This window comes from Pteropus medius, unplaced genomic scaffold (genome assembly GCF_902729225.1).
Source record: "Pteropus medius unplaced genomic scaffold, Ma_sr-lr_union100, whole genome shotgun sequence".
NCBI classification, from domain to species: Eukaryota; Metazoa; Chordata; class Mammalia; order Chiroptera; family Pteropodidae; genus Pteropus; species Pteropus medius.
The window spans coordinates 2,548,883-2,563,033 of record NW_024354360.1 but is presented as its reverse complement, the minus strand read 5'-3'; the positions used below and the strand labels follow the sequence as shown (position 1 = coordinate 2,563,033).

General features: G+C 37.4%; 1 protein-coding gene across 5 annotated transcripts in view; it reads left to right on the top strand.

The window, feature by feature from the left end:
- AUH (AU RNA binding methylglutaconyl-CoA hydratase) overlaps positions 1 to 14,151 on the top strand; it is a 146,077-nt gene that overhangs the window by 121,288 nt on the left and 10,638 nt on the right. The window lies entirely within an intron of this gene.

The following is a 14,151-nucleotide window of genomic DNA, read 5'->3' as shown; positions in this document are numbered from 1 at the left end:
GTTGAAGCTTTCTGTCATTGTTCACTACCTCTGATACCAGACCCTGTGGATAATAATTCCTCTTTCCTTTTGTTCCAGTTATCCAGTTATATTCTTATGCTAACTCCAGCCAACCCTTTGCCTTACTAAAGGATAACTATTCAAGGAGCCATGCATCTGGTCTCTTCTATGGCGAAGTAGCTCGCCATTAGGAAAAGCAGGTGGGCTGTAGAATCAGACATGCCTGATTCACCCACTGGTTTATAGTGGGCATGGGCTGCTTATTTCAACTTTTTAACCCTATGACTTTCTGGTTTTTTAAATAAGGATAATAATAGTAGTGTCCTCATAGGATTCCTACAAAAATTATAAGATGTGTTAAATTACACAGTACATAATAAATTCTCAATAAATGGTGGTTGTTATTTATTAATCATGGTGCTGCTGTGCCAGAATCTTCAAATTTTTATAATGTGACCTGCTTTTTATAAAGAAAATATATTCAGATCTTCATGTTCACTCCATTGTTGAGTCATTCTTAGGTAATAACAAATATTTATATTGTTTTTAATAATACATTTTTATTGTGTTCTTACATATCCAGATGGTTTATGTGATCTAGAGAGAAAACATGTGGATATTGAGTATTTTTTACTTATATATTAACCCCTTTATTAGACCCCTCATTTAATAAAAACATCATGGTCCAATTTTTATGAAATACAGTCAGCCTGTCCCCTCTTTTTGTTGATACAGTTAAATGAACATTTTAGAAAGAATAGAAACACTGTTGTTGTATTGGTGTTACCTTCTCTACTTCTGATTGTGTTTGGCAAAGCCTGTGTTTTTTATGGGATTAGCTTTTCAGAAGAAACATCTTCCATATTAAATTCTTTCCACTCTTTTTCCTGTATTATTTTCAAAATATCAATAGTTAACATGTTCTATTCATCTCCTTCTAGATTTTGAAATAATGAAAGATGATTTTGAAGTTTTGGAAAATAGTCTCTGAATGTGATCTGGGGGAAAAAACTGCTTTTTGGTAAAGGACAGGTGTACAGATTAAAGGTGACCTTTAGGCTGTGTGTTGCTTAATCAGCCTTAGTCCTTGCAGTAGGCAGCCTCTACAAGGCTGTGATCCCTCGCCTTGTGAAGGCTATCATATTGACTCACTTCTATTAGATGGCAGAGGTAATGGAAATCACTTCAGGTTATTAGAAGACTATGGTGTCCGTCTTCTTTCTTTTGAATTGCTCACCTTGGGGTGAGCCACCTGCCCTGTCAAGAGGCAACCCCATAGTAGGGTGGCTCATGTGGGGAGATACTGAGAGGATCTGCCAACAACCAAATGAGTGAGCTGGAAACAGAGGACTGTGGTGTCATGAGAGACCCAGAGCTAGAAGATCCAGACAAACCACTCCTGGATTCTGGACCCATAGAAACTGAAAGAATAAATATTTGTTGTTTTAAGCCACTGAGTTTTGGGGTGGCTTGCAATGCTCATTAAATAACTAATACAACCCTTCTTATTTAATTATTAGAGATGATGAAACAATTTCTTCCTAAAGGACAGACTACATGGTTTATGTGGTATCTTATTTACCATTCATTTGGGTTAGTGGATATTATTACATAATTGTTTTCAATGCTTAAGAGATTTTTTTAATGGCAAAATTAAAAAATTTTAATGGCAAATGCAACTCATAACAAGGTAGAATCTTTCGATATCTATAGCTATCAAGCTATTAAATTTGTTAACTCACTTCAGTATTTATATGATTTATCCAGTAAGGTCAACATGAAACATTATAAGTTTCACTATATTAAACATAATTAATCAAAAATTTTCTTTCTTTAAGGCTGTCATGAATATACATATATGTATATGTCTTCATATTCATTTGATGCCATAATTACATATATTTTTATAAGTAATCACAAGGCAGTAATAGTAATTTGTAAATGTATGCCACTAGATGGAAATCAGAATACAGAAGAGTCCATTGGATCGCGTCTTTCTATTAGATTTATTTTCTCTGGGCAATTACTGTATTTAACTTCAAGCCAACCTGGGATGCAATTGTGTAAGAAAGATCTCTGTTTTGACTCAGTTTGCAGATAATCACTTTTCTAGCATATAGTGCAGCTGTATTATAAGAACAGATGAATCATTTGGTTTCTGGATATCTCCCTTCTCATTTTGGTATGATCGAGATTATCTAGACTACAGAACACACGTCTGTCACTAGGGTTGTGCAGCCCCTTTTCCTGCTTTGTGCTAAGCAGCGTCCTCCTGCCAGACAGGTGAGCTATGGGGAAGTTGTGCAGACCATGTACCACAGCTGCATCACTGACTAAAATGCTCTGTCTTTTGAAATGAGCTGTAGATCTTATCAAAGTTTCTTTGGTTTTGTAACAGAAATAAATATTGTGAACAAAAAAGAGTTCATGGGAAGCTGTCGGGACAGGAAATTCTGGACTTAAGACCATCCAGTACCAGAGGCTGCTGACCACATGTACTCTTTAAATTTAAATTGATTCAAATGAACTAAAATGAAAACTTCAGCCACATTAGCAAGTTTTTGGCAGCCACATGTGGCTAGTGACTCTCATATTGGACAACTTGGACACAGACCATTTCCACCATCACAGAAAGGTCTGTCTGACAGCACAACTTTAGATAGGCTTGCCTGGAAGCCTTCCCTTGAATTGGTGAACTCAATCATTTCCTTCCTTTTTTATTGCTCCATTCAAGATCCAAATTGCAAGAGAGAACTTATGGCTTAAGTCACTTGCCTACCCTTGGCTGTAGCAGAGTGAGAGAGAGATTCTGGGCAGAGAAGCCTCTAGTGACCCATTGGAGCAACCAAGTCAGTGTGGCAGAGGAGCTTGTAGTGCTGGTGGTGGATGCTGGGTGGCCCAAAATGGGCAGATGTGCACCATGGCAGTCTTTAAAATAGTTTTAGAAAGTAAGATTTTGTGTTTCATCTGGTATATAACTATATTTTTCAAAAGTTAAAAAAAGATATAATAGTTCTTCAAATATTTGTTGTGAAAAGTTCATGTAAACATTTTAAAATAAATATAATTTTGTTTATAATGAATAAAACTTTGACATATCTGTTTCTCTAACATTGAATAGAATAATAGTCAAGAAAGCTTTCTGTAATAAATATTAATGAAAGCTGTATCACAAAGGTTTTAATTTCTTTCCAGTCAGCTTAATTCACTCTGGCAAAAAAATTTTTATGTCCAGTCTTTCTTCCCCCTGCCTAAGTTCTTAAACGTTTTAAAGCTTTTGCTGAATGCACCTTTAACGTAAGCTGCATAGAGGTCAAGCTCATAAATTTCAGGTGGTCGTTGCTGGGGTTTAGCCAGTTAGTTTTTTCTCCTCACTTATTCTTGTCTCTCTCTGTGTCTCTGTCTCTGCTCTGTGTGTGTGTGTGTGTGTGTGTGTGTTTTCTCCTTGCTTTACAATATACTACAAAGCCTCAGGGAATAGAAAATATTATAACACTTTAAACATTGGTCACAAATTGAAGGATATTTTTATGGTTTTTGCATGGTTGTGACACGACCTATTAAGAGACCAGTAAACATGCCATGTTTGTTCACATAGCGCACTCCTCTTTGATCATGATGTTTTATTATAAACGCGTGAGGAAGTCAGTTTTATAAACATCTAGCCCAACTCTACCCAGAAAATGCTTGCTGAAAGCCCTCTGATAGACTTCCACAGTAATCAGCTGCAATGGGCATTGTAATCCAAAGCTAAAATTTTACTGCAGTTTTTTCACCACAATTCAAGGGAAAAATAACCTTAAGTGGGGCATTCTATTTATGAGAGGGGATTTAGAAGTAATTCAAAGGGGTTATTGGGTTATTTACTTGTAGAAGTCAAAGGTCAGTTCTAATTATATCAGCAGATGCCCTTTATGTGGTGCTTTTAACAAAGTATTTGTTATAAACGTCCCCCTTTATTAGTATGGCTTCTTCTTGAAGTCATAAGAGAAGGGAAAAGATAAAAGCTAAGAAAGAAACCAAAAAAACCCAAAAAACTTGACATCTCCTCTCATAAATATTATGAAAACATAATTTATAATTCAAAACCATAAAGTTAAGTTCAGTTATTTACATGTTACTTTTAATTGATCATGAAATGTCTAAAGCTTATTTTATGTTTTTTTTTTTAATACATGTATATATAATGAAAGGAAAGTAGCATTCGTATTTGGTTTATGTTAGACTTTAAGTGTAGGACTTTGGTCTGGAAGGAGAAACGTGGCAGTCCCAGATTGCTGCTGGTACCTTCCATGGCATTGGAGGCCTGTATGCCTCCAATTCCAAGGCAGCAGGGAATCAGAGGAACAGGAGGGGACTGCAGAATTTGCTTTTTTGCCTTCTCTGGCAAAAGCAAGGTTGCTATGTTTAAGCCGCTGTTGATGTAGAGGTTGCTACTTTAAATTTGTTTTAAATGGTGTAATCCTAAAACACCGTTATCTTGCAGGGGGTGGGAGGTGGGTTCTTGATCCTTCTCAAAATAATAGATTAAATGATGGAAAAATTTGAATAAGAATATGACATTTAAAATATATTTTAATTCTATCCAAATAATACATAAACATGGAAAGATGTTGTTACATGATTAAAAGTTTTACCTGTTTTCATTTTCCCATAGTAATAGGAGTTCCAGTTTTGTTCCCTATGCTATGGCAAAACACTCAGCAAGAAGACGACCTTTCCCATCCCCCACAACTACATGTGTCCAAGTTCTAACCAATGCAGTGGGAACAGAAGTTGTGGGCTAGGACTTAATCGGTGGTTCCGAAAACAGCACCCTCTTGCCTTTCCCCTTTTCCTTCTTCTTGCTACCTGGTCTGCAAACATGATGGCAAGCCTTTAACAACCTTTTTGGACTATGAGGTGACCTGGGGAATAGAAGATATGGGCTGAGGATAGCAAAGGAGAAAACATAGAACGAACCTGGGTTCTGGCTTTATAGGATAGCCATTTGTGATCTTTATGCAGCCTTGAGAAAACTGGTTCCAGAATTTTGTGATTGACTTCTGAGGTGTCAAGGAAGTGGTTAAATTAAAGCAATGAAACTGTAGATCTTGTTAAAGAGACTGGCTTTAATAAATTGAGCAGTGAAAAAGTTGAAGATCTGGTAGCATCACGTGGCGAAGTACTGACTGACTGCCAAAGAACTATCTTTATGCTTGTTTGTTAATGCTCATCCTTGATGCTCATCATTTGTTGCAAAGAACATGCAGAACATGCATATGGCATCATGGCTATTGTGAGTAAACTGGTCCTGATACGAGCAGAAGTGTTAAATTTTAAAGTACAGTTCCACTGAAAGAAACCAGGTTCTGGAGAAGTGGCTGATTCAAGGTTTGGGAGAGTGATGTATAAGATGAGCACAGAACATTTGTGATACCAGATAAGAGATTATCAAAGACTATTAAGGTCATGTCAGAAGGACTCTAAAACCAATCTAAGGACTTTCTTACTGGCCAAAGATGGGGTAGTTTGAGCATTAATAGAGATAATAACTGTCATGGATTCTGATGCATCAGTTATGTTAAAATCTGTAAGTTTACGATGGTTTTTAACAAAAAAAAAAAATGCTGGTCATCTTTGGATGATGCTAGCGAACCACCTTGTTATTTTGAAAATTGGTAAATAAAGGAAAAGACTCAACCATTTAAAAATTAATTTACAAACTAATTTTTGTATTATCAGTAGATGACAAGCAAAAGAAAACACCCATTTTGAGTTTTTCATCCTGTTAGTTTGTCTACAGCTTCAGATAATAGTTCAAAGCTACCTACTTCTAGAATTTCAGTGCCAAGAAGAGAATTAGATGTGGACATGAACAAGCCTTGAGTATTTGTAGTTCTGCTCCCTACTTCAGAAACCAGCACACTGTTGCTGACCTCCACCCTTCATCAGGACTCTTGCTGCTCTCCCCACTCACCACCAAACTTTTCATTTGATCAGTGAACAGTTTTAAGATTCTTTATTTTCATTATATTATGTTTAATGCCACATAGAAGGAAACATAATTCATACTTGATAGATTCGTTTTCTGCACACAAACATACTCCCTAATGAATTCATAAATTGTTGAAGAATTAGGTAATTGATGTTTAAAATGCTAAATATTATGTAGAAATCTTGATTGGCCGCTACGTAGAATTTTAAGAGCTTTTTTCCGAGCTATTTTATTGGCATTTGGAGAAATTGATAGAGCTTTTGGATTGGCTAAGAATGTATTATTTTTCTCATTAGAATTAAAGATTCCCAATATCCTAATGTTTTCTATTCAATAAGTTTTAAAACAGGAACTGTAATAAGCACTTGGATGTATGTTCTCTCTTACTGTCCACAGGACTGAGTTTCAGCTCTCTCTGATTGCACCTACAGAAGTCTTTTCCTCCTTCACATCTTAACCTAGTACCCCACAGTTATACCCAGACTTCAACATCATCAGTAATGGCGTCATTCTGAATATAGATTTCCTGCACTTCACTCTGCAACATTATAAACTTCCAGTGCTCTTTGGACCTAATTAAGTCATCAGATCCCTGGATACTTTCACTCTAAGCCACATCCCTCCTCTCAGACCCACCCAGTTTAGATTTCATAGTCCTTTGTGATAATGACTTCCTTACAAATGACCTTAACTATCTTCACACCAATATCATAAGGGAATAGTAAGGATTAAATGAGCTAATTAATATGTAGACGTACTTAGGACAGTTTACAGAGGGTTATTTATGTCTGCTCAATAAATAACTATTCCTGTTACTTGGCTTCTCCCTTTTCTTCTGCTTGTCTAGGAAAATTCCAGCTTATTTGCCTATTCTGTGCCCATCCCCAAATGGTTAGAAGGTATTGGGGGGAAAAAAAGGGTAACTATGCTAATTCATCTCATGAAAACAAATCTCAAATGTGTAATTAATTCTGCCTAGAAATCCTACCATATTTCCCCAGTATGTTTGCTTTCACTCTCCAAAATATGTGTTCAAATCTTTTTCCTCAATCCATCTATACTTCCAGACATTTTTGGAACAAATAACAAGAAATCCTATTTCAGGTAGCTTAAACAATAAGAAAATACTGTGTAACACCCCAGGAAGTTACAAAGTAAGGCAACTTCAGGATTGGTAATTTCAGCAGCTTAGTGATGTCTTTCTATTGTGCCTTCTTTAGTTTGAGGATTCAGCCCTTGCTGGCTTCCATCATGGTCACAAGGTGGCTGCCATTGCTGCAGCTGTCACATGTAGACATGATAGCATCCTGGAAAAAGCTCGTTTTCCTGGGTATCTTTATTTCAGTGAGGAAATTTTTCCTAGAAGAGAAGACCCCTGCAGACTTAACTGTATTGGAAGAAGGCTGGCATAAATGGTTGTGGGGTAGATGTCCAAAAGTAGCTACAGCTGAACACCACCACCTTCCTGCACTTATCCCATCTCACTCCACTTTAGCGGGTACTCCTCAGGGTCTTGCTGACTACTATTCTGCTCTTTTCTCTGTGAACAGTCTCCCTGTGTGATCTCAGCCAGGCCCCTGCCTTTGAATGCCCATCTATGTAACAGTGATCATTAATAAACATTAGACTGCATATCCAATCACATGCTTCACTGCTCCACTTACATACATAAAAGATATCTCATATTTAACATGGCCAGGGTGCATGTCCGTCATCACCTGCCTCTCCAGTGTCAGTAAATAGCACCACCTTCTACTTATTCACCTAAGCCAGAAATTGAGACATTAGATTGATTTCCCTTTCTCCCCAGTCCAAGCTGCCATCATATTGCACTTGGACAAGAGCAGTAGCTTCCTACTGGGTACTCTGATTTGATCTAATAATATTTAATCTCTTCTCTGCCAAGCTTACAAAGGATCTTCTAATATGCAGATCAATTTATGTTACTTCCCACTCAAAACCCTCCAGTGTCTGTGTCATAGGTCGAATGAGATGTTAACCTATGCGGCATCTGTGTGATCTAAACCTCGCCTGTCCAACCTCACTTTTACCACTCCCCTCCTTCTCCCTTGAACATGCTGAACTTGGCTCCTCCTTAGGGCCTTTGCACAGCTGATCTCATCATTGGGTGTTCTTCTATCTGATCTTGTGGCTGCCTTGTTAGCATTCAGACATGGGCCTCACATTTATCCAACAGGTCCTCCACCACTACCCAATCTAAATTAGCCATCTAGTGATTATCTTGAAACTTTTTAAAAAATTCTCTCCATAACACTCAATTCTTTCCTGTCAAAGTGCTTGTTTATTGCCCCTTTTCTTTCTGCCTTTAAGATGTAAGCTTCATAAAATAGGGATGGTCTTTCTAGGTCACCACTGTTTGTTCAGCACCTGGGACAGTGCCTTGCACATATTAGGTCACTTAACCAATAAATTAGTAATTGAACAAAGTAAAAAAGTTCCTGTTCAGCTTTCTCTGTTTTCAAAAGAAAGCAAAACAAAACTACTAGTTATGTGTATCATTCATGATGTGGGAAAGCATGCCACAGAAATTGACTCTGGCTACCCCTAAATGGAAAGGAAATTTATTGTAAGGTTCCCAGAAGCAATAGGTGGCTAGACGATGATGCCGAGAGCACAAAATGAAACCTAGAAGCCCTGGATCTAGCCAGTTTACATGGTGGCAGGACTCGTAATACAAGAATCATCAGGTTTGAACATCATTGCCCCTGCATTGCCTGTAAGCTTGAGAAGTCTTCATCTTATAAGGTCACCCATTCATGACTCCCAGTCCTGAGAAATAATATTCAGTAGGCCAGACCTGACTTGCATGCCTGCCCAGCTGTGCCAGAGTCGAAAAGGTGATCTGGTCTCCTCAGCCTCCATTGGTGGTATCTTCTACTGTCCCAGGCTGCATGTAAGTTGGGAGTTCTCAAAAGGAAAGACCAGAATTTTAATGGAGGCAGTGGATGTTGGGCAGTCAAAACATGACAGACATTAAAAGCTGTTGGGAGCTTGTTTGAAATTTCTGAGCCTGTTGATTTCCTACCATAAGTAATGTGAACATCTGCTCTTGGCTCACAATGACCATAGCTTATCCTCAAACCCAAATTTTCACTGGCAAATGACATTCTCACAACAGTGTTTTCAGAAGATGCTCTGAGATGCTCGATGGCTTCCTATCACCCTCAAAGTAAATTCTGTTTCCTTCCAGGCCCAGGGGATCCACAGGATCTGTCCCTGCTCCTCTCAAGCTACTCTTGCTGCCTCTCGTGCACCTCCCTGCCCTGAGCTCCAGCCACTCTGGCCTCCCTGTGCTCCTAGCTCCAGTGTCACCTCCTGGCCGTCCTGTCTATCCCGACACTCTACTCTCCTACTGACAGTATTGTTTGCTAATTGTGGGCTTCCCCACAGGAATGTAAGCTCCAGGAGGCAGGGGCTTTTTTTAGTTCATAGCTATATCCATGCGCCTAAACAAGAAGCTGCTGAATGAGTGAACAAATGCGTTGTCATCTTGGAAATTAGTCACAAAAGAGGACTTCCAAAGTAGTGACGACTACTCTGAAAAGGCAAATGCTCATTTGGTTATGTAAATTCTTTTACTTTATTAACAAATCACCTGCCACCTCACATTTTATAGTAGTGTGTTAGTAGATCCCACTGTCTCTTCGTCTGAGTATTGGATCCTGTTAGAAATGCAGAACCTTAGGGCCCACCTCAGACCCATTGAATTAGAATCTTCTTGCTGACAGAGCCAAGGCAAAAAGCCTTAAATATCAGCTGGCTTTTTCCTAGCATTCTCACATTAGAAGGGGCACGATTAGCGGCCAAGATGCTTCCTTTTTTCCATAACACTAATGCGGCTTTGGATCTCATTTTCTGCCTGTTACTCTGATGTACCCTCATGCAGATTCATGGAACACCACAGAATGCCCTTTTCTGGTAGGTGATGAAGTGACTCAGGAATAGTTATTTTGTAAGCAAAACGTACTCTAAATCTACTGCCACTAAGATCGGTTGAGGTACTTGTTTTTTAGCTGAGGCCTTATGAGCTGTTGTGGAAATTCTGAGCTTACATTGCATTTCTCCTTGGTTTCATAGTACCACGGATTACCTATGGGAATATCCTGGGAGTGTATTACTTGCAGATACCATGATCCTTGAGTACTACAGCTAGCCCAGGGAAGCCTCAGCTTTCTGAAACCTGAAAAGCTTCCTGGGAACATAGGCAGGAAGTGGCTGTGATACTTATACTTAGTGGCTGGCTCTTTGTCTCTCTGTGGTCTTCCAGAATGTTATAGCACTTTTATTTCTGCTCCAGTGTCTTATTACCTACACAATGCAGAACATTTTGGAAATATAGCAAGGCAAAATGAAAAAAAAAACACCAAAAAACGGTTACCTATCAGGTAACCTTAGAGAGACAACTGTTTGGGCATATTTGATATATGTATATACTTGCTTATATTATGTACCTGCTTATGTATACACCACACATACCATTTTTTATAAAATAAGCCAAGCCATGTATTCATTTCATAATTTGCTTTTATTACACAGTGGATAAGAATCAGGCAGAGGTGGGTTTGAAGCCTGGTTTTGCAACCTAACTTAATGACTAGGGACAAGTTATGAAGAGTCTCTGAGCCTCAGAGCAGGCCCAGCTGGGAGTTAGGGCTCTGTTCTGGAAGCTGTTGGGATGGACAGTGGAGTTTGAATAGAGTCTTGTAGAGCTCTGTGATCTTGAATGCAGTAGGGCTGCTGTTAGAATGAAACAACTTTATTTCCACTGTGACAACCCTGTTTTTAATTCCACTGTTTAATTTCATCAATCCCTAGGAGGGATGGCACTTTAGTGATGCTGAACTCAAATGGCTATGAGAACTGAGCAGGCTATTTAATCTAGTGAAGTAAGCATGGCACAAGAAAATAAACAGGGATATGACACTCTGTCTTCTTTTTGCCTAACTCTAAGCTAAGATTAGAATTTAATATTCAGAATTAATAAAAAGATGAAATAAATTCTCTCTAGTATGCCTGTTTGCATTTAGACTTAAAATCTGATGTCTTTCCTTACACGTCAGGTCTCAGTGGCACGTCTTCTCTCTCAGGTTACAAGGTGTTGTGTACTACATTGAGCCTTGACTTCCTAACAAGCAGTAGTGTTTTGTTTAATTTCATAATAGAAAATAGCTGTTCATAAGTACAAGTACTTCCAAATCGGAACAGAATGTTGGCATAAAAAGTTTCTATTTAGGGTAACTATTCCTGAGATATCTGTAGAAATCTGAGATTCCGCATTAATCATGTTTAGTTTATTGTCATATTGCACTGCAGTTCAGTTACTTCCATTTGTACAGCTCTTTGTTTACACTGATAATATTAAATATTAATTGAGAAAAACAAACTGAATTACAAATTTTATATTCCTAGAAATGGTAGGGGGCAGTTATCTTCAATTGCACAAATGTAAAAATATAGTTCAGATAATCCGTCTTTGATTTCTGCAAACTGATTGCAGCATAGGAAAGTGGGCCAGGTAATTTCTTACCGAACAGGTTTCCTAATGATAAAATTTCAGTAGGAATCAGAGAATTAAATTATGTATTTGTGTAATATTTAAGATAGCCCTTTCAAAAAATGGTATTGCTAAAACTGGATTTCCACTTGCAAAAGAATGAAGTTGGACCTTTACCATATACCGTATACGAAACTTACTTCCAAATGGATCAAAGGCCTTAACGTGAGAGTGGAAACTCCAAAATTCTTATCGAGGAAAACAATGGGAAAACTAGTGCTATTGGGTTTGGCAGTGATTTCTTGGATATGACACCAAAAGCACAGGAAACAAAAGAAAAAGCGGATAAATGGATTTTATCAAAATTAAAAACTTATATGCATCGGACACTATCAGCAGAGTGAAAAGGCAACCCATGAAATGGGGGAAAATATTTGCTGATCATTTATCTCATGAGGGATTTATATTCAGAATATATAAAGAACTCCTACACCTCAACAACAAAACCCAATTTTAAAAAATGTACAAAAGACTTAAATAGACTTTTCTTCAAAGATGATGGAAATGGCCAGTAAGCACATGACATCATCACGAGTTGTTAGGGAAATGCAAATCAAAAACCACAAATGAAATACCACTTTATACCCATTAGGATGGCTACTATTAAAAAATATATATTGGTGAGAATATGGAGAAATTGGAATTCTTGTGCCCTTTTGGTTGGACTGTATAGTGGTGCAGCTGCTATGGAAAACAGTATAGCTGTTTCCCCCAAAAATTAAACATTATTACATTATCCGGCAGTTTCATTTCTGGGTATTTACCCCAAGGAATTGAAAGCAGGGTCTCGAAAAATTGTACACACATATTTATAGCAGCATTATTTCTAATAGCCAGATGTTGGAAGCAACCCAAGTGTCCATCAAGAGATGAGTGAACAACAAAACATAGTATATCCATACAATATAATATTATTTAGTTTTAAAAAATAAAAAAGTCCTGACACATGCTATACAATATGGATGAACCTTGAAGACATTAAGCTAGATGAAATAAATGGACAAGTACTGTATGATTCTACTATATGAAGTACCTAAAGTAGATGGCTTATGATGTCAACCAAAAAGTCCAAGTCTTGGTTGCAGTGTTAATTGGTGAGCCAAGTTGAGGATTTTTTTTCTTGGATCCTGTGATGCATTATTTTCAACAGAACAAACAGCTCTCTTCAGCATAGTACCTCTCACCCTCACATCATGTCCCCTAGCATTTAGTTCACTGAGCAAAGCATTGAGTTATATATTGTTCAGCTCAAGGGAGTAGGTCTGTTTCATGGTGTTAGTTTCATGACTGTTCTTTTGTTAAATTTTTACAAAATCTTCATTCCTGGAGATGATACTGTAAGTGAAATGATATGATAAATGGGCTTAAGCTTCATGGACTTGCAAAATATTGAGTTTTCAGCTGAATAAAAAGTGCAACATTAACAATGACCATAAGGGTCACGTTTATTAATTTTGATCAATCTACATTAAACCTTTCACAGAACACAAAAAATAATTTCCTAATGTTGTGCTTATTGTGAACATTATATCCGTAAGTTCTTTAGTCTTATGAAAATTCTCATCAGCTCCATGAGTAAATATAGCTATCTGGGTTGTATTATTTATATTTGTTCTAATCAGCTGCCATTGGAAATGCCATAAATAACTTGTGTTTTCCACATGTATCTTTACTGCACTGAGCAACAGCATTGTTTACAGTTAGATTTAAATTTGTCAGTGCTTCATTTTTTCAAATTCGTACTTTCTGCTATATTGAGTAAAACACTTATAAACTCACCATTTCTAACTGCTTGGGCAGTCTTAAACACTTAAGAAATAACTGTTTTATAGAAGTAGTACTCATTTATGTTCAAAAACAATCCCTGTTGAAATCATTAGTCCTTTTCCCATTTATTGAGGATTTTTTTTCTTTTTCTTTTTTAATCACCCATATTTTATAAATACTGGTCATGATTCTTTATATAGTTGCTTAATAATAACATCTGAAGTTGTGTTCTTCTAATGTGGGCATGCTTTGTTGGTGAAACATGTAGGATTATACTTAATTACTGAAGGAAAATATGCTTTCTTTAAATTTGTGGTATTCATTTTTCATTTTCCCACTTTTGATTGAGATGTGCAAAAGAAAAAAATTTTGCTTTTAAAGTTTAAAGTAAAGCAAAACTTCTCTATCTAAAGTGTTGGAACAGCACTATAATAGAGAGTGTTAGAGATGGGCAAACCAGAGTGCATTGAGCCTTAAAGGGGCAGCTGCTGATAACTTCCAGGTAGAAATTGGTTTTTGTATGGAATCATCCACCCAGCTTTTAATTGTTGTTAGTAGCTAATACAGGGGAAAAAAAGGTGTAAACTTTGTGAGCCAAAGAAAATACAGTGAACTTCTTTTGGATGGCAAGCCATTAGTTTGTCTTTTTTTTCCTCTGAAATTTGGCAATCAGCCGCTCTTGTCTCTGGCTACCAGTGGCCTGGGCAGCCCAGCAGCCTTTTTAAGGGTAAAATTTATAGGAATCCTAATGTTGTAGCTATTTTCATATTCTCATTGGTAGAAATTGAGGCTGCTAATGAGAATTTTACCTGCTTTTGTTCAGCTTTCTATT